At 39.5% G+C, this 23,659-nt stretch overlaps 1 protein-coding gene across 6 annotated transcripts in view; it reads right to left on the bottom strand.

Annotated features, from left to right (window-relative positions):
* fhod3b (formin homology 2 domain containing 3b) overlaps positions 1-23,659 on the bottom strand; it is a 91,166-nt gene that overhangs the window by 41,237 nt on the left and 26,270 nt on the right. The window lies entirely within an intron of this gene.

The following is a 23,659-nucleotide window of genomic DNA, read 5'->3' as shown; positions in this document are numbered from 1 at the left end:
GCAAAACCTGCCTGCTACTGCTGCAGATACAGCAACACAGTCCAATGCAGAGCTACTCTCTGTTGGCATCTTATAGCTGTATACACAGTTTCACTTGAAGGGATAGGTGTAAAAACATTAGTATGTACAAAAAAAGAAAAAGGCATCATCAATAAGGCTCACTCTCGCACACAACCACACCACAAAAACATGACCAGCAATACTTAGAACACACAAACAGGAGAAACAACATATTGCTCTGCATACACCCTGCACACACAAACTCTGAGAGAGCTGCCATTAAATGAACTGTGAGAAACACACACTGACGAGCATATACAGATGGGATACAGAGCAAGAGGCTCCTATTCATTATTGTTGCTTGCCTCCTCAGCTGTAGAGCAAATCCCTTCAGCTGACAGAGAAAGAAAGAGAGCAAGAGGAAGGAGTGGGTTTGTTTTCTGCCAGTTCTGTGGACAAACAAAGGCTACTTCTAGACCTTCTAGAGAATAGACCAGACAGAGTGAGCACTCGCGGTCTGGTGCCTTTTCGGTGTCACACAGCATTTTCACAGCATACATAAAACTTCACACGCAGCAAGAGCTAGGACAGGGAGGTCCACTAGGACAACAAACATCTGAGGAAGGAAAAAATTCAGCCAGAACAACACTGTAGTTATTAACACAAATAAATACCTTACATTTTAAAATATCGCCATGCTTACATCTGTCTTAATATTGTTTAATATAAACTTGGCTCTAAATTGCATTCCTAGTTTAAAACCTGCTGCCATGTTCCAGGACGTGTTATCGCAAGAAAAGGTTGTCCACAGTAACCCTACACACTTTTAATAACGTGATCCACTCGCTCTACAGACAGACAAGTAACTGGAGATGCAGACTTCCTGGGACAGGGCCACATGCGGTTCAGAGGCTCATGTTTGACGACATTGTTGAAATCATACATCTCACTATTCAATTCTAGCAGAGTTCATTATCTTTAAAGGATGTCTTATTTGCACAGTAATTCGTGACTTTCGTGGTATTCAGTATGACTAGACCCGGGCCTTAAATGCTTTGCACATTCGGTGCCGTACATGACTCAAATGCCTGATAAGCGTTAGCCTTCTACGGAAGAGTCCTAGCAAGTCACTGGCAGCAACATCCAGAAGGAATAAATCTCTACAAGTCCAGAGGTATTAAGAAGGGAAGCTGTGTGATGTTGGTAATTTATGTCTTTAAAAATAACAGGAAGGAAGTGAGACTGGACCTTTTCACTTTACCCCCCCCCCCCGAACAGTGTGTGACTCCAGCCTTAGCGAATCACCATTGCCAAGTCTCCACTTTGTCTTCTCAAAGCTGACACATTTTTGTAATTGGATTGGTTTTATTTTGTTTTATACGCTCCTTTTAATCACTGTCATTGTGGTTAAGCACATTGTAATTCTATTGATAAAAGGAAAAGAAATGTAAATTTTAATAGCACAACACTAATAATGGTATAAATTGCATTGAGTTTTATGGCTCGAAAACAAATAAAGATAAAATAATGCCACGTATTCTGAGTCTTTGTATTATGACTACTACCGTGACTGTGCCATTATATCTGCACTGATTGAACATCATGTAAAAACGTGCCAAAGCTTTTTAACAACTCTTTCTCCCCTCGAGGTCAAGGTAGGGTCATACCTTATGCCCGGCAGGAAGATGACTAAGAGTTCAGATTAGCGATCTCTAAACAGACAAACTCTCTGATCACTGGGGTGGAAAAACAGAGCGAGATAACTCTGAGTTACTCATCACACCTTCAACATACAAATCAAGCCTGATTTGTGGTTCTACTTAACCTCAAGCCCTGAATCAGTGTGCCCTTTTTCTTCCAAAAGTCTTTACTGCACTTCCACAATAATCAGTCAACAGAGTGCTATAACAGTGATGCATCAGCACATGGGTTTCCACTGAGTTTGACTAAATCCCAGTAGCATGGCGTGTGTCGGTGTCTGTCTGTGCGTGCGTGCGTGTATGTCTGTCAGCAGCGGTAAGACTGAGAAAATTCTTCCACGTACAGCTCCACTGCAGCTTTGCACAAAGGGCTTGTGCTTCTCTACTTAACCATGTAGTTTGTACAGCATTAAATTTGTCATAAAGTTATTCCTGTGCAACATTAAATCAACTGCAGGAACAGACAGTTCCTTCCCTGTCCCCGTCTACGGTCCACACACCGATGCACCTCTCAGAGGTCCATCTCTAATGAGAAATAACTCAGTGGAGATTAGTTCCATACCATTTGGCACAGATATGCACCCAAACGTATGGGCCCTCTGCACTTCTTTATTTAGGAAAGAACTTTTGGAGTGGGACCTCGTTTATTTACAAGAAATGTTTGTGAGTCATGTTCACATGAAACCACCTGACTATTCAAACTCGACAGTTTACTACATTGGCCATGGATTTGTATTGAGGGCTTTTGCAAACCAAATGTTATATGAACAAAGGAAGACATGAGGGATAGCACATAGTTTGCTCACATAAAAACTTTCTGGGCATCGTTCAGTTTTGATTGAAGTTCAGCTGCAGATAGAAGCAAAGCATCTCTCTGCAGTCTAACCTTACGATTGCTTTAATGTACATTTTTTTTAATGTCATGTCGAGTCATGTTGCTCATTACTCTTCACACCCTAAAACAAGACGCCCTCACCGTTAAAACAATGGGTCTGAGGGTGCATCTGAGTTCTGGTTGCTCATCTTTCCTGTCATCTTCAACTTCACCTTAGGCTTTTACTGACAAGCCAACCGAAGACTGCAGAATGACTCAATGCAGTGAAAGTGTTTCTTTGATGGTTCTTGCTGATGCACCAGAGAAAGCAGCTGTTTTCCTCTCTTAAACGGCAACACACCGTTGCATTTTTCTCAGTTCAAATAGCTACAGGGATGTAATGCATTCATAATTATAACAATCATAAAAGTAAGAGCAGGATTTTCATAATTGTCAGGAATGTGCTCAGAGCGGAAGAGTTAAGAAAAAAAACTGCTGTGGTGGGCTGATACATTCAGACAGGCCAGGACTTCAGGGATGGTCACGCTGCTGCTGAGAAAGTAAATCTGTCCTTTGCTGCTTAAATACCTTATGATTCAATGTGTCATTGCCAGCAAATTCCAGCTTCACGTTTCAGGTTTGTATGAGTCACTTTTTCATTGAAATCTCCATCTCAACCTTACCCTAAAACCCACTGTGGTCCAGCTAACAAATGAAACGATAAATAGCGAAACTAATTTGCCAACAAAGTCATTAACCTTGCAAACACTGTTCACATGCCTTTATTCCAGAACGCACTGTAAAATGAAAAGGATGACTACTGCTGCTTATGCATTGCGCAGCAGGCGGAACGCATAAACCACATCCAAAGCACAGCCAGGAAACCCACAAAGACCCCACTGGGCAGGACAACCCCACATACACTGGTGTAAATTAAACTCTGTTTGCTTTTTGGAGAGGATGTGTCAGAGTGGATGTTGAAGAAAAAGATCCTTAACATATTGTACTGCCATGTAAATAAATCTTTTTCCTTTTATACATGTTGCACAATTGCATCAGAAGCTTTCATGTGGGATGCAGAGATGGGAGAAGGTTGAGAAGCATGAAGTATGGTGTGAGGCCTCAGACAATTTTCCAGCAGACTGGGGGGCAGACAAAACTCTTGTGTTTATATGTTAAATGCTTTGAATTTTACTCTGGACTATCTAGACATCTGACCTCATCACTGTCTGTCAGACTAACAATGACTGGATGAGTATTTTTAGCTAAAAGCAAATCACTATGCAAGGTCTTTAGTCTTTCATCACCCACTTAACCATTCCATCTGTGTGTGCTGTGCTGCTAATTAGCAAGTTTACACAAGTTAAAAACAAAAACATGTTTGAGTGACGACGTAAGAAAAGTTAAGATGTTATACAATACTCGAACATGTGACCTGGTTAGAGCGCCAGGTTTACCGAAAGTCCTCATAACATCAAAAGAAGAGAGAAAGAGATAGAAGGGAAAACTGTTTTTTTCATATGTTGTTACTCCTGTTAACATGGTGGAGACTTTTCCCATTTCCCTACCTGGAGTAAACTTAAAAAGGCTCATATTTTTTATTGGACTCTACTTCTTTTAATAGCAGTTAGCCGCTGCGTAAATGCTAACTTAATAAATGGCTAATGTGGTTATGCAATTGGTAATAGTTAAATGGCTAACATGGTTAATATGTGCCTGTTTACTTCACTGAACCAGGGGCTTTACCGACCTCCCAAATTTCTAAGTAAAGACCAAGTTCAGTAAATTTAAATGCTGTTCATGTGTTCAGCTGCTGGTGAGGGCAGAGGCTGCTTTCCTGTCTGTCTGCACTGCTGCCGTGTCAAGGTGTGAGAAAGAGGAGGCTAAGGCAAGCACTGTTGATATTTATGCTGTAGGCTACCAAAGTAATTGTTAGCATCAATTAGAATCTGCGTATTGACTTTTTTGACAACCCTATAAGGTACCTCCTGTCAGCTTGATGTCAGTGAGAGCAAAGATTAGGAAAAAAACTGTCCTAAACATAACAGTCTGACGTTTTTGCCTCACAAGGTTTACTTGTATATCACCTTTGTTTGAAACTTTGTCCATATCTAAGATCAGATCATCAAATGACCACTGTTATAGTATATTACAGTATAGTCGCAGAAGCAGCAATGTCGTAGCAGTGTTTCTAAGCAGCAAACACTGTGTGTAAAGCATTGCCAGGTTAAATAGGAGGACAGAAAAAATTGACATCTGTTAGTGTAGCAACAGTGTGCAATTCAAGCTGTCTGCCATGTGGTGCACGAGCTGCTTTGATCACTTATTACACTTCAGGCACTTCCCACAATATTTACTTAAAAAAAAAAAAGTATCAGTTCTCGTGATCCTGGTTAAATCAACCAACTAATAACCTACAAACTACATGAATCAAGATGTACCGTAGCTTCACAACATTAAAGTTCACTTAGCGCCTCAAAGTTCTGTTCAGCTCAAAGCTAGACCTTCAGTCACAAGCCACTGCCTGCCCACGTCTGAATTTAGCCCTGTCCCAGGGAGCCAGGAGCTGTTCCACTGGTCAGTAAAGGCCACAGACTCTGCAAGAGGTCAAAGCTGAGGTCAGACAAACTGTAGCCATCTGGGAGAGCACAGTCTCACATGAGCCAGAATTGCCACATCACTAGCTACCATGTCTAAGGATGAAGGAAACCCTCTTTCATTTTCCTCTTTTGGTATTTTCATGAGAAACTTTTGAGTTTACAGTATCCATAATGGCCCTCTGCAGTCACGAAACATAACAGAACAACAACATCAACACTGCTTCCTTTTCATTTTTTCCCCTTCCTTTTCTCCTTTCTCACTCGGTAACGGAAACCTTGTGTTCCAAAATTTATGAAGAGAAAACACAAGTAATTAAGGTGGAAGACCTCCCAACACGTGCAATGGATTGCAACATTTTGTGGACTGGGGTTTCTCTCTGCTGTTTTTATCCCCTACTCTCTGAGGGAAAACATAAGGTGAATGATGGTTCAATAAAAGCAGATTATAGCACTCAGGTGGAAATCATTAAACAGGAATGCAGGTATAAATAAGATCAATTCCAACATGTTTGGATTTTAAGTGCAGGATCAAGACAATTTTACGGAAAATATCTGTATATGTGTGGGAGTGTGTGGGCACTAAAGTGCACTACACATGTTGCGCACATGCAGGAATATGCGCACACTCACCCAGGCAGTTTACAAAGTGCACAGAGGAATAAAGACATTAATTAATTTGTTCCTGTTGCCTGGAGTTTATTCAAATGCTTTGGAAGCTGTGATAGAAGACATATGGAGTTGATGGTTTAGATTAGAGGAAACTGACTCAGGGCCACACAGACTGGAGAAGACTCTGTCACTGGCAGCAAGCCGTACATGGACCTACGGGGTGTGAAAGTCTCAGAGCAAAGGCAAACTGCTGAGGCTTGGAACAAGATCAAAATCATCAAAATAACTAGTAAATGTGGGCTTAATCTACTGGGGAAAAAAGAGCTGACATACAGTGCGAGACCGAAAGTCAAATGTGCGTCTCTGCGCCTGGTTTGCTGTCATTAATACAGATCGATTCTACATGAACGATGTTCAGCAGAGATCTTACGAGGTCGGTGATAAATTATGTCTGGAGTCCCAGCACAAAAGCACATGTTCTTTGAAGAATTTTAATGACAGTGTTAGAAACATGCAAATAAACCATGCTAATTTATTTTGATGCGATTTCCTCCACAGATGTTGCACCTACCTGGACTTCCTCTGCACACTGCGCAGAATGAACATTATCTACATTCTCATGAGAGCGGTAAGGGGATCGGGTTTCTGGTCTGCAACACTATCCTGGCAGAGGCATTTGATACCAAGGCATACCACAGCCAAGTTCCAATAAACACAAAAGTCGGCTCAGAGCTCAACAGCGCTCATTGTCCCACGATGGAAGCGGAGATACTGAATTGTTGTGTTTATTGATGTGTTTACATAAGGCTTGGAACGGAGTTAATGCTTTTGTCAGTTGCGATAATTCTTCCAGAAGGTAGCAGTAGCATTTGTCTTTTAGCTTACTGTTTAGATTCATACAGCCATTCATTATTCTTTAGACGCTCCTCTGCAGACCTCTTACAGGGCTACTTATCTCTGGTTAAGTCTCTTCAATAAACTGCATGCTAATTATCCATCAAGATACTATCTGACACTGTCAAAGAGAAACAGAAGTGGAAAGTGATGGTGGAATCTGCAGAATTCCAGACAAGGAGAGAGACATGACAGCAAGGCCAGTGTGAGGACAGACAAATCTTTCATTAGTGCCCGCCTGCTTAATGAGTCATTCCTTAGCTACCAGGTGGGGTGACCCTCACAACATAAATATCCTCATGCCCCCCCCTCCCCTTTTTCTTCCCTCCACTTTTTGTGTCGTCCACCCTTTCACCTGCTCAGCAGGGTTCCCCCATACTCACCAGCACTGACACAGATACGTAGTGGAGCGAGGAGAGAAGTTAAAGAACGCATCCATTCAACATACCAGACAAAAGCCTGACACAGATATAAACGAGGGGATCAACATTTTAAGTCCATCTGGTGTAGGTGGACCGTGCAGCAAGGCCAGCTGCAGCAAGGTTCAACCAAGTTACCGCAAACCTGTGGTAACGGCTGGGGCGCAGCATTATTATTTTTGCATCTATATGCTTCTCTAATAAACTGTGTATATAAAATTGGAAGGAGTTTGAGTCTAGGCTATTCCCCATGTGTTGCTTGGCAGCTGCTTCAGGGCAAACAGTTTTTCTTACTGCAGTAAAATGTGCATATAGATGCAAGGCCAGATGTCTAAAGAGAAAAGTTTAAAATCTCACTTCATATATTCCAATTCTGTCACATGTGCACAGATGCTATAGTTCTGGGTTTTTTAAAAAAAAATCTTTTTATCCATAAAAGACAGATCCACAAAGCCAAGTGCTTTACTCAATTCAGACTTTATGATCCTTAAAATCAAAAAACACTGTATTTTATGTGCTGCAATAGAAGGAGAATTTAAAAGTTTTTCTTCCTTTCTAAAGTTGAATTGGAAAATAGCCAATTATCAGCAATACCCTCGGTGACTCCCCCCTAGCAAGCTTTACCTCCCTTCCTCTCTCAGCCCTCTCGGCCTCTCTGCCCCCGACTTTCTCTGCTCCCTCCTATTCTTAACAACCTGACATGTGGGGAAAAACACCAGTGCAAACTGTGTCCAATAAACACAGTTGTGCTGAGACCACATCTATTTCAGACTGTGCTCTAGGAATAGGAAGTGAACACATGAGTCACAGTACACCATCTCAGTGACCGACTACTCTTAATGGAAAGGAGATGTTGAAGCACCTGATTTCTACACAGACTGGATCCTCTGCTGCCTGCTGCTGTCCTCTGTAGCACCTGTGAGGAAGAGTTTGAAATAAGGATAAACTCTTTCATAGCCCTTAATGCCTCCACATAATTACTACCACCAGCCAACAAGTTGTTCAAATGTGTTGCGCTGGTTATCGCAAAGAGAATGTATCTTCTCTCATTTTAATCACAAACATCACTACTTAGCTACTGAACAAAATAGCCCTGACTGAAAACAGCAGGGCTCAGCTTAATGAGAAAAACTCAAACTGTACAGTAAATGAAGCACAGCACCAGTAAAGAAACTCCCATCAAGCCAGAAACACCAAGCTCCAAATACTACTCATTTATTGGCTGTGTGAAGTCTTTGATCCTGATACAACAATCAAACGAGCTACAGTGTAGTGCACGAGTTTGCTCTTACGCTGTGTGTAATCTTTCCCTTTTGGATTTACCCCTTGAAGTCTCCAGAGTAAAAGAATCTCTAAAGGATTTGTAATGAGGAAAGAACTTTATCAAAAATCCTGTCCAGCTTGTTGGTGGACATAAAACGAGGCACCACTGATGTTCTGCAGCGATCACAAATAGCTACCATGACTATGTCGGGCATTTCATGAGCACCCCGTCATGACAGATTGTTGCATCTTGGCAGCGGCTTTGTGATGCTGACCTGGGTGTAAAGCGTGATCTGACTGTTGACAGGTGACAGCTTTGGAAAAGGGTGAAGTAAGCACTATTATTGACAACCAAAGTGTAAAGATAAAGTGGGCAATGAAAGCCATTCTCTGATTAAAGAGGCATGATAGCCATGCATGAGGCAGACTGACAATGGAAGCTTTAAATATAAGATGTATAACAGAGTCAAATCTAAATACTTTAACAGACAGCAAATGCAATGAAACCTAACACGAGGCACTTTCATCCTGAGGAGGTAATTATCTGTTTTGTCAAGAAAGTGTTTTGTTTGGACTAATACCGCTTTATTCCCAAGTGTCACTGAAATGAATATAATCCATTCTTGGCACAGGCAATCAAAGGACTCAAAGACCTGTTTTGTCCTCTGGGGCCAACCTGTTTGCCCAACTGGAACAAATTCACCATAAACATGACTGACTGCTTTCTCGTCAAAATCCTACTTAACAATGCCAAATGACTAATGTGTTCACTTTTCAATTCCTCATGGATCATATCAGAAATTTTCCACTCATGTTAGCAGCTGGCAGATAAGGATCAAATATTTGCTTGGCAAGCCAAATAGGTATGGTCGATGACCTGCCTATTGGCACGGTAAATGTTTTTCCCTGGTTTTTGTTTTTCGTGTGGGCTTCGATTGAACGTCTTTCTGCCGGCTGTCTTCTACACATTTTCTGTACATGAGCCCGTGTCGTGACATGTGAACGGTGTAGCAATGCAATGCAGCTGCTTGGCTTTTTTTAAAACACCAATGCAAACAGAGGCACATTTCAGTTACCAAATCCCAGTTTCTCTTTGTTGCACCGTGCTGCGAAGAAAAATCTCAGATATTCAAGCATGTCATCCTCCCGGTCACTTCACCGAGGAGGGTCAAGTGTCACTGGGCCTCACAGTATCCCTGACATGTTTGGACTAGTTTGAATAAATACAGTGATACAGCACTCTGGATCACTGTACCACAGTGGGCTTGCCTCCCAGTGAGAAAGTAACTACAGCCCAAATGAATCCTACTTTGACACACTCAAACACACACAAGAAATTCATGTAGCCAAACTTGTATATCAGTTTTTCCAATATTGCCATTTTTACAGATGGGAAAAAGAAAGTTTTCACCGGATTCTATGCAGTCCTGTGAAAAAAATTAAGTGCACTCTTACTGCTTCCATAGAAATTATGAAGGTAATTAGCAACCAGGTTCTGCACTTAATAATTAGTTAACCATAAGCAAGAGTGAGTTTAAAAGAAGTTGGGGCAGTTCGCTGGTCTGGAGCATTCAGGTGTGTGTTAACACAATGTGACAATCTTCCCAGGACTGGACATCCTGGCAAACATCCCACAAGCTCAGACCATGCAATGCTCAGAGAAACTGCAAATCACTCAAGAGCTACATCTCAGACTCTCCAGGCCTCAGTTAGTATGTTAAATGGTAAATGGCCTGTATTTGTATAGCGCTTTACTAGTCCCTAAGGACCCCAAAGCGCTTTACACAACAAGTCATCCACACATTCACACACTGGTGATGGCAAGCTACATTGTAGCCACAGCCACCCTGGGGCGCACTGACAGAGGCGAGGCTGCCGGACACTGGTGCCACCAGGCCCTCTGACCACCACCAGTAGGCAACGGGTGAAGTGTCTTGCCCAAGGACACAACGACCGAGACTGTCCAAGCCGGGGTTCGAACCGGCAACCTTCGGATTACAAGGTGAACTCCCAACTCTTGAGCCACGATCGCCCCCGAGAGATCAAAGTTCATTACAGAAAAAAGACCACCTTTAAGATTGAACTCCTCTATAAATCAAAGTATTCTAGAGTCAAACATAGAGACAGCTGTTCAACAGCTAAAGCTGAATCAGGTCACGCACCGGGACAGTGATCCCAAATTACAGACAAGATCCGAGGTGTGACAAAAGTCCAGACCTCAACCGGATTGAAATGCTGTGGTGGGACCTTAAGAGAGCTATGCATAAATGAGTGCCTGCAAACCTCAATGACCTGAAGCACTCTTGTAAAGAAGAGCGTGCCAAAATTCCTCCCCAGCGATGTGAGAGACTGATAAAGTCATACAGAAAATGATTACTTCGAGTTATCACTGCTGAAAGTACTTCTACAAGCTACTGAATTATGGGGTGCACTTAGTTTATCCGAGGACTGCAAAGAATCCTGCGATAAACTTTCTTTTTCACATGACTATATATTATCGTATGTGCATGTGAAAATTTTAAGTTGTGCAATGCAGATAAAATGCTTTGTATGATGTGGAAATGGTGAACAGCCAATTCCACTGTTTACATAGCTTTATGTGTATGCATGCATAAAGAATATTTGCCAACACATAAACATCGGAATTTTTTATTTTAATCAGCACCAGCCCCAAAAATCCATTATTAAACCATTGTTTGTTTTTACACTTTTCACATGTATTTCAAAAGGGAAAAGTTTTACTGAAAACAACCCCAAAAACATCTGCTATTTCAGATTATGCCCACATTCAAAAGAAAAGACACGAGGAAAAATTACTGCCTCAATGAAAGTGAGATAGCGAACGTCTGTTGTACCGGCAACTGCTGTCCGTTTTGATGAGAGACATACCTGGCTTTCAGCAAACATGCCCCAGCAATATAAATGGCGCTCAAGAGATTTTTGGAAAACCACCATTAAGAGCAAGTCATGCATTGCTATAGCATGACAGTGTCGAGGTGCAAAGGGATTGGCTGGCACACATAAAGTGCCCTCAATTTCTGATAGGATGAAAAGGAGTTCTGGCTCACAGAACTACTGAGGATCAACCGTCTTTTGGCATGAAAGAATGTGAAGTGTTCTCTTGCCTTATTTAGCCAAAGACAGCCATCATATCACAGAGCGTGCAGAGGGGGGGCAGAGGTGCAGCCAAGATTATGATCCAAAGCAATAAAAAACAACGTCAACAACACATACCTTGAAGTAACGTAAAAATATTTGTGGTATGGGGATGACAAAAAGTGTGCACAGGGGGATAAGAGACGTGATAACATCCAAAACGATGGGCCAGATATTCATTAAGTGGAGGAGCTATTCAAAGACTTAATCCAGAGCAGCCTCCTCTGCTAAGTTTGCCAAACATAACAAGATATGTAATGAGAGTTTTAGCTCGCCCACTCTCTTTTATATTCCAGCTAATAATACATTAGATTAGATTTCTATATTAATGGCTACAGAAAGCTACTACTGGCACAGTCTGGTGTCCTCCTTTCACCTTTTTCTCCATCTTGTCCAGCGATGCTGAACTTCAACTGTCTTTTGTGAAGGCAGGATCTTTATTTTTCCTGTGTGTGAGTGTTTGTCTGCTTGTGTTTCTATGTGACAACTGGGTGTTTGTGTGTGTGTGTTTCTTCCTGGATAAGACACAGAGATAAGAGATTCCCAGCAGCCTTTAAAAGGAACAGCATGGGAGTAACGACTAAACATGTGACAGTAAACAAAATGAATAAAAAACGACGAAGCTGTTCAAGGAAAGTTTCAACAGAAATGGCAAATAAGACGTGTTCCACCTTTTAAGCATGAGCATTTTACTGATATTCTTCAACTGGTTCAGTGTAGAGTGGGTGCTTTCACCACCCTAACCCCTAGAGGTCTCTCTCCAATGTTTTTTTTTTTTTTTTTTCTCCTAGCTTCACTATGTTTGCATGACAAGTAGAGTTAACAGGTTTAACTATCCCAACAAGACGGGAGGCCAGTGTAATAAAGACGGGGGGTGGGGTGGGGGGCTTGCTCTGTGCGCAGTAGGGGGTGAGATTTACGCATGGCTGAATTTAAATCCATGGAGACACAAAGATGAAGAAAAACTCTTGCATAATTTGGGTCACTTGAGATAACACTCAGATTTTAGCATTTTATCCCCTTTCTACCAAAGTGAGGGCAAAAAATTACTAATATAAGTTTGTCATAGATGACGGATACTTACGTCTGCATCATCATGAGACATCAGCAGTATGTCTGCTTTATAGTATAACTAAAATGTGTTTTTCTTCATCAAACTTAAGTTCTGTAAATTTCAGGATAATGACTTTTAGAATACTTTGATACTTTCTGAGCTAATTCTGCATAATTCTCCACTCGCACAACAAATTCATAGAGCAACAATTATTTATCCAGGAGATGATTTGGACACAATAGCCAAAAAAACAAAAAAACAATAAGTATGATTTGGACAGTGCAAACAATGCATGACCACACATACCTTTGGGGTATGTTTTGCATAAAGGTACAGGGTAGGGCTTCACAGTTGGAAGCCCCGGTGTGCTTTTCGTACAGCGGCCATGACAGATTCTAAATCTTAAAACTCACTTCAAATGTTTTTCATCTTGATCAACCATGATCTACCCATAAAATCAACTATTTTTAAAAGCCAAATCCCAAAAAGAAAAAAAAAAAATTCCACTTGACCTACATATACCCCTGTTCCACCTACCCTGCAACTCCTAAAAAAAAGGTGAAGAAAGCATGCAGTAATACCGTGTTCGGGTGGGGGGGGTTTCTGGGTCTGCATAAGGCAATATTTTAGCAGGCAGCAGCCCTGCACGATCACACTGTAACAAGTTCAGACACCTTAGCCCAAGACTGGTACAAGAATCAGGCCTTTTGATGTTTGCACATTAACCTCCTCCATTCCTCAGGTACTCCCCCACTCTATCACATCTCCCACCCTGTCTTGACCCTGTGCCAGTTTCGCCAAAACCTTTTCAAGCACACCTGGTAGTGGTTAGGCTCAATCACAGCACAAAAGCTCCTGAGTGCTGCTGGAGAAAAAAAAAAGAGGAAAAAAAATATAGGAAGAACTCAACAGTAAAGACAGCAAAGATGTGCTAACAAGACTATCTACTGTACTTCAGAGTGGATTTACAATGTGACAAACAATTCTTTTGTAAATATGAAACCTTTTATTGAGCCGCTTGTGTTACTGGATAGTGCATCTGGATCAAAGATAATTGTAGGAACAAGTATGAAAGTGTTATGTACTTTTTTCTTTTCTTTTTTTTTTAACACAACCACACTTATCCACAGTGAGCATATTTTGTAACAACAATGAACAGGGCCAGCTCATTACAGTGCAGGGGCGAGGTTCCAGTGTTTTATCACACCTGCTGAGGAAAGTTAAAGCACTTTTCCATAGGTGGAGCCAGTGGATCCATTTTCACATTCACCAGCTGCTGTGTCACAGGCTTTACGGAAGGCGTAATTTCACTGATTTAGATCAAATTTCACAGTTCAGGAGAGTTAAAACGAGTTTTTCTTCCAGGAAACCCCCTGACTCTGTAAGGACTAAATCTGTAGTATATTAGATACTCAAATGAAAACAACTTTGTGTTCCCAGTATTGTATCTCTACAAATTGTGTTCATATTCTTAAAAAGAAATAAAAGAAAAAACTTGCTGTTCCAAAGATGAAGCAGGTATTGGACTGGCCTACGCTCTGATCTTGTTCAGATAAATGTGAAACTTTGGAAATGCTCGACCACCCCAGCTGGATTCCATAAAAACATTAAAACGGCCTTTGCACTTGGTAAAAGCCACAGAATTTAGCTAGCAGACAACATAATTTCTATACATTCTAAATATCACATGATTAAAAGGAGAAGAGGTTAGATAAGCGGAGCAGAATATACAACATAATTACAGACCTACAAACAAAAGCTGTGTTTGGACTGAGAACAATGGCCGCTTGAAAATGGGTGCCTATCGCTAAGATTTGCATACCGTTTCCGTATAAGGAGGAAGAAAGCGCATTTTGTTAAACGACTAAAGCGAAAAGTGAAACAGTCCGAACAGCATCCAGGGGAAAAAAAACAGACGTGTGTTTACAAAGTCAGCGTAAAGGCACAGTTTCATTTAGTCTCCTTCACCTAGTATTGAACAGTTTGAAGTGCTGTAATGTTTGATCAGTGGGTGGGGATAATTATTTTTTTCCCTTTTTATTGGTTTTCTATTGATTGGACAAACAACGACAGCTGTGCTCCATAAATAGTGTCCAGCACAAGATCCATACTACCTAATTTAGTGGTTTAGTTTTACATTTTCAGATCTAATTTTGTCTGCTGTACTTGGTGATATCTGATGAGATCACTGGTGTGCTGTTACAACTTTATAACCATCCCAGATTTATTCTTGTTGATCTGTTCTATGATGGACCTGCATAAAGTTGCCAATTTCTTTGTAATGATAGCTCACCTTAGTAACATTTTACAATTTCAATATTAGTGTGTGCTTACAATCTTTATGCTTATAACCACATGTAATCGGTACGTCCCAAACTTTGCCCTCATTAGATATGAATAGAAACAAGCTGAAATCAAATATTCCGAGAGTACTGCTGTTATTCTAAACAGAAACATGGTAGAAGCTAAATTTGAGAAAGGGGATGAACAGAACAACAGAATAACATAATAAATTTTGGGGCAATGTTTATGTTTTTATTTAACTGTTAGCAAGATCCAGCAGAATATGAATAGATGGATGGATCGATGTTAGCAGGATGGTGCAAAAAAACAAAACAAAATCTCTGGTTGATTTTCATATAGTAAGATGGAGAAGTAAACATTTTTAGTACTTTCATTTTTAAAGTTTGTCAAGGACTTGGTCTTGCAGCTTATGAAGCAGGCCTCAAGGCCACAGCTCGAGGAGGTGTGCACTCAAGGGTTGACAGACTTTACCCCCTGCACCTTAAACAATGAATGGCCAATTTGCAATGAGATCTGAATAGGAAAATTTCTCACTAAGGGGAGGTGTCTGAAGAACACCAGCTGTTTAGCTAAAAGCCATATTGGACATGTGTTGTCCACATGTCCAATGAATGTTCCTACCACTCAAATAGAGGCATGTCTTAATCCAATACGCCAAATTCTGAATAGGAAGCATTTTAGAAAGTCTTTATTAATCTTTATTTAACCAGGAGGCGACACTCTTGAGATTAGGAATTCTCATTTACAAGAGTGTCTCGAGTTGTTATTAGCAAAGGCAAAATGATTATATCACTACGCACACCAGACTTTTCCTAACATGTTGCTTACTGCCAATATGTTTGCATCCATGCACGTTATATAAATGTTGCAATGTTTTTCTAAAACTTTTCTTCAACTATAGTGGGAAAAGGCACGAACAGTAGGTGCCATAAAATGAATATTCTGCTTCTAAAACAAACTCATATCAATGGCTCCTGATATGTTAAGTTGCTACTTAAGTTGTAGGACTTATTTTCACCTTATAATATAGCCTGAATTCAATTAACACAAAGAGTGTGAACCAAATCTACTGAATTAAACATTTAATTCTGGTATTGTGTGCAGTGAATGCTCTCCTGTATCTCTAAAGTTAACCCTTGACTTGGATAATTAGCTGCTGTATTTTTTTGCACTTGTATCCCAGTCCCTCTCTACATCTCAGACTTTCCCTAGAAGAAGCGTTTGCATAAATATAAAGCAAGCTGTCTCCCCTGCTGTCTATGTCAAAATGTGTGCAATTGCAACAGAGTGAACACTTTGTGTTTGCATTGCGGGAGAGCAAGCCTGTACTTAGCATGTTGTTTTTAGCTAGTCTTAATGTCTTCCATGTCCGGGCCCATTTGTCTCTGGGCTGACTGGGCCACATCAGTGGGGAACACAGAGGAGAAAAGCGAAGTCTGCATGTGTGTGATGTGTGTGACAGCTGCAGGCCTGGTTCACATAGCCACTGTGGCCCACTCTGTCACACCACCCAATAAAGCCTCAACTGTAATTAGCATATGCAGGGTGAGAGTTTTGTTTCAGCTGGTCTGCGTTTGCTCTTTAATCTTGTATATGTATTTAAGTTACATAAATATTAACATAAACATAAAAAAAGAAATACAAAGGAGGGAATGAGATGTTGATGAAGAAGCTGGAAATGCTCACTTAAAATCTGAGGTGATCCATTCAGTCTTTTTGATAGTGAGGTACTCTAAAGTTGTCAAGCAGAGAGCTGGTACGGGTGAATGCCTAATTCCTGGAACTTGTACTCTTAACTTTCTTGATAATGGAAGATAAATATTTTTTGTGTTGAGTAGGTATTCATGTATCCCAAACAAAACATCCCAAACATCTCTCTCACTGTTTTCAATGACAGTGGTGATCATCACGCTTCAGTTCACCTTTTTTTTTGCTGATTTGAGGTGATTGTAAAAAGATAACTTTTTTTTCCCTCCAGGTAGCTAGTAATTTTCAGGTTGATCCCATAGAAAGTATAAAACACGGCTGTAGCTTCCAGGTCAGAAAAATTAAACCAATGTGCAAGTTACACCAGATGGCGATAGCTGTGGTTCACAAAAGACTGGTCCCACAGAAGTCTATGGGAAAATGGTTTTCAATCTTGATCTCTGTCACTTCTCTGCCGAGTTCAGTTACTGCGTGTGGGTCTTATTAAATTTGATAATAAAAAAGTGAAGCTCGCTGGCTAATGGCCGAGTGTGCAGTTTTACAGTCAGATGAAACCAAGACAATCAAAATGCTCCTCTCAAGACTTTGAAACCAGCGGGTGACATCACAGCAGCTACTGTATGTCCATTTCTTACACTGTTTGTGTGTGCTTCTTACTTTCTCCTTAAGTAAATTTTTAACTTCTAAATATAGTGAAAAACAGCTATCCCCTAGTCTTTCATATAATGTGTCACATAATTGCTGTTGATTACCACCAACTTTCAGTAGCCTAAAAAAAACAAAAAAAAGAAAATCTGTAAACCTTCATCAAATTAACTCATTTGGGATCAAATGTGCTGTATGTCCACACAGCTGATATTACAGTCAGTATTATTAAAGATAAATGCTAATAACAATTTGGAGTGTTAGGTAACAAAAAGTTCTACTATACTTGCACAAAAAATGCCTGTAAAATTCATGAAACTCTACTGCTGACATATGTAAACTGAATTCCTTAAATCTGATCACACCAGCTCGACACTGCTGGATCTAGGATGTCATAAAAACACAGCCACTGCAGTGCAGCATAAAAACTCAGAGACAAAAATTGTAATTAAAAACAATATCATGACATGATTATACAATATACTGGGGTCAGTCAGTCCAGTCATGTCACACTCCTGTGAATGCCCAGTGTGGCAACACATCAGAGAATTAGACACTGGCAGATTTTAAAAAAAATGAATATAATTATTTTACAATATAGATTTATTTTTGTTTGACAAGATTATATTGTTTAAAGGGATATCCAACAGAGATCAAGAGAAAATTACCATCTTCTTCAGTGGATGGAAACATACCAAATATGTCCACCACAGGATTTTGTGACCACAACAGCACAATAAAATGAGTTTAAAAAAAATACACACAACAAAACAACTAACATCTTATTCATTACATCTTACTGACATGTTTGAAAGCCGAAGAAGGGCAATAAACTCCTGTGAAGCAAAGTAAATTCACTCAGTGTGAATTTAATGGTTGGCGATTGTGTTAGTTGCCAAAAACGGCCTTAGTCTTTCTCCTTAGAGTGACGGGCAGGTTTGCCACACAAAGTTTACATCTACAGTGTGGCTATTACTCTTTTAAACACATCAGTAACTTGTAGTCTTAGTAGCAATGCAGGGTGTGGAATTAGAGCATGTGCCTGACCATCTCCCCTGTGGACATCAATAACTTTTCCAAACATCTGTATTAGTTCATGTGACTGAGACAGGATAAAGGTCTCTTATAATACTGTGAGCCTTGGGACATAACCACCTGATTCTGCTGACCCACATTTTTCTGTTGTTGCATTGTTTGGTCCCTGAAGTGAAAATCAGGGGTGGGCGTAATTCGTTTCCTTCTCCTAAAACATCCACATCTGTGCATACGTCCATCACAGCAGTGGTAAAGCTGCAGGTTAATTTTGTACCTGGCCAGCCTTGTTGTAGACTGATTCGTGCCTAGGTGATGGCCTGGTTATAATACTTGTGTTTTTCTAAAAGTAATTTAACTTAGAAAACATACAATCATGCTCAAATTACAATGTATATCAATAGCAAAACCTGTCAAGTTATTTAATGTGGCACGAATGGTTTGAAACAAACATGCTGACATCATGACTCACAACACCCTAAGTGAGAAAGATGAAAATTATAGTTGCTTAAAAACTTACAGTGACCTACAATTTGAAGTCCCAGAATGTCATCAACTTCAAAAAATGTCATTTACAGATGTAACACTATACTGTATATATTTAAAAAAAAAAAAAAAAAAAAAAAACATGTACTCTAGGCCTGTATCCAAAGTTAACATGCAATGGCACACTACTGGAAAAAGTAATACAGTGTGAGAAGTTTTCACCCCTTTCCTTACATGGTGGATCTGGAGACTTCTCATGCCAGGCATTAGGTCTAATGTTAGCTCTCCATAACAGTGTAACGGCCAAGAAATATGAACCGTTTTTACAGGACCAGGTGCACCTTTTGATGCATTGTTCACTCAGTAAGTTAAGAAATAGTAAAGCCCCCCTCACTGACACAGTTAAAACAAATTAAAGTGCAGTTTCACAAACAGCAGAGTGAATTCTAGCACCTTTGCGGTTAAATCTCCTCATATACATGGCTAAGTCCTTGTATTACTGCATTCTTTGGGAAAATGAAGCTGCAAGAAAAGATGAAAACAGTTCTACCCCTTCTTATGTAATTGAAAGGTTTTAGTAAAGGGAAGAGTCAAATAATAATATGCTGATTACCAAATGACCATATATAAAGAAATAATGCTAAATTAATTGGTGTCTAAAATGCTCTCGCCTGCTTTTCTCTTTTTTGTGCCTTCTTGAACATGACAGAAATTCCTCAGACATCCTGTAAAGCCATCAGGCTTATTCTCCCTCATGTCACAAGTTAATGGGTGGTCAACTATTGTAACATAGCAGATTCAGATACTACAAAAACACCACCTTGCTCATGGCCTGAACATAAGTAAGTCTGTATCAAACTTCAGTAATAGTGACTAGAAGAGAGAGATCTTTTACTTGCGGTAATCCCCCTGAGCATAGTTCTTATATAGCTTATAAGATTTATGGCTAAAGGTAAACCAGTTATAGCCCAAACACTTTATTCTGTATTATGAGTTGCTATTTCTAGTATCACAGTTGTTTTAGCTGCCTATTTTTAACGCAATCATTGCTACATCTTCGTATCTGCAAAACATCCATTAATGTTCAATAAAGCAATGAACAGCATGAAGGACTAGGCTATAGTTAGCCAGGGAGATTTTGGACTAGATGAGACCAATGCATTGACAAAATCAGCCAAAGGCTTACCTGATGCTAGGATATCACTAGTATTGCAATATTTTGCATGTCAATATTGTATCTTATTATAAAAACTCAAATACAAATTGAACTTTTCAGTACTAGAATAACAAATTTAATCACTTTTTCAGTCCAGCAGATGGTCCTGCTGACTTTATGTAGTGAGGTCAGCTGAGGTGATGCCCAGTGGGAAGAAGCAAAACAAAGATAGAGAGAAATTCCAGAATGAAATCAGAAAAACATCATCCCTGTTTAAACCAAACATAAGTACTGTAATTATTTTGGGTTTTTTAACAATGGTGGAAAATAGGAAATTAATATGACACATGTGGTTTGTGTTGCATGAAAGTAAAAATACTCTAGGAATATGACAAACATTCTCTTCTTGCTACCATCCTGAGACAGCGTTAGCCAAAGATAACAAAGCTAAAGTCAATTCAGCTAAAGAACCAACCAACACTGGACACACTTAGCTTAACAAAGCTACCTAGTAATTCAGAAGAAGAAAACACAATCCATGTGCAATGACCTGCACCCATACAATACTGCAGAAAACAATATTGTTCCCAGTAATTTACTTCCTTGGACTTGTTAGTCTGCTTGCCTATCAATCCTTCTTATCGGTTTCATTTTCACACGTGCTATAATCAGCTGATTTCAGTTTGTGTGCCAGAGGAGGAAAATATTTGCACAGTCTGCACAGGCATTACTTTTTTATTGCACAAAAAGATGAAATCACTGCATCCAGACCAGACAAAACAGCCGCATTAACCTGCTAACACAACTCTGATTCTTTGCTAGCACTTGCACAGACAGCATGCTAATGCTAAGCTAGGCAAGGACACAGGGTGATAAAAACTTTGCAAATTACACACACACTCATATATATACACACATATATACATATACTTTAATATTATATATATATATATATATATATATATATATATATATATATATATATATATATATATATATATATATATATATATATATATATATATATAGCATTAAAGTATATATATATATAATTAGCTCATAAAATGATGAGAAAGCAGGGTAGCAGTTCAGAATACTGTATTTTTTCATTCGATTCAACGAGTGAAATTATGTTAAAATGATGGCTATAACATAATTTGACTTCAACCTGACTTTAACATAGATACCCTTTTAAAAGGCTATAAACCTCTAATGAATTGAACATTGCTAGTAAGGAAATCTTTATAAATACTAATTTTTTACTTTTCCTTAACCAAATCTCAACATTGTTCAGACACGCAAATATATCTTTTAAATTCCTTTTCAACAGGTTTCAGCTGGGTAGGTCATGACTGAATAGGACATGACCTATTATTAGTTATTTTACTCACTAAGCAAGCATGCTACAGATTTAATCAGTTCGAGAGAGCTGTTATGCATTGAGTATAGGTAATGTATGCAGGATAGATCAAAAAATAGATTAGCACCATTGCAAAAAACTCTTAATGAGTCACCAGCTGAGCTAAAATAGATGGGGGTTACACTAAATATACACACGAGCTCATGTAAAACCCTAAGATAAAAATACAGTCCATTGCATTAGATATGGTGCTGGGCATGTGGTGAAGTCTGTAAAGAAAAATTTACCCTAATTTTCTCAGATCCTTTTTAAAAGGCAAATAACACATGACAAAGCGCCTCTGTTAATATTCAGGTCACTCTTTCAGTAGCACTCTTTATCTAACTGGGAATATATTATGTATTATGAGCACAGCTGATGTGATATTTTAGTCTCGCAAAGAGATCAAGTGACACATGGTGTTGGGTCTGGTGATGATAAGAATAATAGCCACATTTAATTGGGTGCATCTAACATTTTGAATAATTCCTCTGGGAAAAGAAGATCTTGCGTAACTACAGGTTGGTGAAGTATTCTGATGTTATTGTTTTAATTAGCCATTAACCATATTACGGTAATACATAACATCTCTGTATGTATGTTTGCTTCTTTTTCCAGCACCTCTTCCTAGACAGTTTAGCATCCCAAATTGGCAGACAGGTACATCTTAGGCCCCTGAAGGCTCTTATCTAATATCAGACCTTGTGATGTCATCATGTTGCCTAGCTACCTGCTAGCAATGGCTAAAACTGCAGCATTTTAGCATTTACCAATCTATGACATCTTAGAAAATGATTTTACATTTTATTTTTTGAATTTCACATTAGCAATGATGTGATGATATAATGCAATCATGTTGACTAGCAACCACCTTGCAACAGGCTAAAATGACCCATTTTGGAAATTCTGTCACCCCTACTTTTGAACATTTCTCCATGTGATTAAGGATATCAGTACCTTAACCAAACAAAACAAAACAAAAAAACACTGCATGAGCATGTCCCAGTGTAAATTAATGTAATAAGGCAGTAGTACACCAAAGTAATTCCCTAGGTTTTAATCACAGTAACATATTTTGGCTTCACAACAGACTCAGCTAACCTAAGCTAATTAAAAATAATAACAACATTGATTGCTTTACCAATGTGAAGCAAGGAAAGGCACATAATTTTGCTACATATGATACATATGATCCTCTGAAAGAAGCTGTATTTCTTTACAGATTCGTTTCTATGATCATATATAACTTGAAAAGACATCTAATCTCTTTCATTTCAAGAAAACGCGAACATGCCGCAAAGAAGATGGATATGATTAACTTAACACCACAATAAAATATTTAGTCACACTTGACTGCCTCAGGGAGAAATTGATAGCAGTGACTTGAGATTTAAACATGGAAAGTATTGCATTTAGTTCACTTAATTATGCAGAGACTTTGATTTTGGTCCAAATAGGATACATTGGCAGCTAGCTTCAAAAAGTCTAAAATTCTATAAGACTAATGAAATACACTCCCAAGAACATTCTAGATCAGATGAGAAACTGTCTCTTCTCAAAAGCCGTATGAATGTCCCATTATACTAGAAACTTCTGTTTGCCAAGTCAGGAAATCTCTTGCTGTTTTGATGAGACAAACATCCATAGAAATCCAGCATTTCAGCAGGGTGCTAATTTGTCATGCCCCACCACAACATGCAGAATGTATACAAGGCCATTCAATGTCCCGCTGGCTCATGTGGGCCATTCTGAGGGGGAGAAAAAAAAAATCACAGCAATATAGACAGACAGAATGAGATGGATTCCTGCATTAAGTGGATGGGGTCCAATTCATAACAGGACTTGGGTTACAGTACAGTCTACTGCACATATGGACTTCTTTGTCCCACATTCCCCCTCATTCCCTATTCACGACAACAAAACCCTACAAGCAATGTCCAATTTTGAACCATTTTATTGTATCATATATTTATCATATATCTTCTGCTTATTTGTGTTGCTTAAAAAAATATCACTAAACATAACATATGACCCACTCCCAACAGGACTAGATAGTGCTTTGATAATGCAAAAGAAGTCCTATTGCTGCCATCCTCCTCTGCTCATCTTCACTGTGGTGGAGCACAATGTCTCCATCTTTCCTTAGTAATAGTAAGCCCGACACATCTAGCTTACACTGGACTCGGTGATCCTGGGTTTCTGTGGACTCAACACTTTCCAAAGATAACACGGGCCACAGATTTCCACTCACGGGCAGGCTGAGGCCCTGCTGAGGCAGACTGCCTGATGGGGAACAGACCAAAAAGAGCAGCCACATCTCACAAGATGCATAGCACTGTACTATGTGATATGCCGTCAAGGTTTGCAGTTAGTTACTTCAGATGACAAAAACAGGGACCAACAGTGTCAGAAGACTGTGCA

Source organism: Aulonocara sp. 'chitande type north' Nkhata Bay, linkage group LG11 (assembly GCF_057382095.1).
Source record: "Aulonocara sp. 'chitande type north' Nkhata Bay isolate Kocher_YH1m ecotype deep benthic linkage group LG11, A_spYH_male_GT1.1, whole genome shotgun sequence".
Classification (NCBI taxonomy): Eukaryota; Metazoa; Chordata; class Actinopteri; order Cichliformes; family Cichlidae; genus Aulonocara; species Aulonocara sp. 'chitande type north' Nkhata Bay.
The sequence above is the reverse complement of the archived record's forward strand: the minus strand, read 5'-3'. Positions and strand labels throughout refer to the sequence as shown.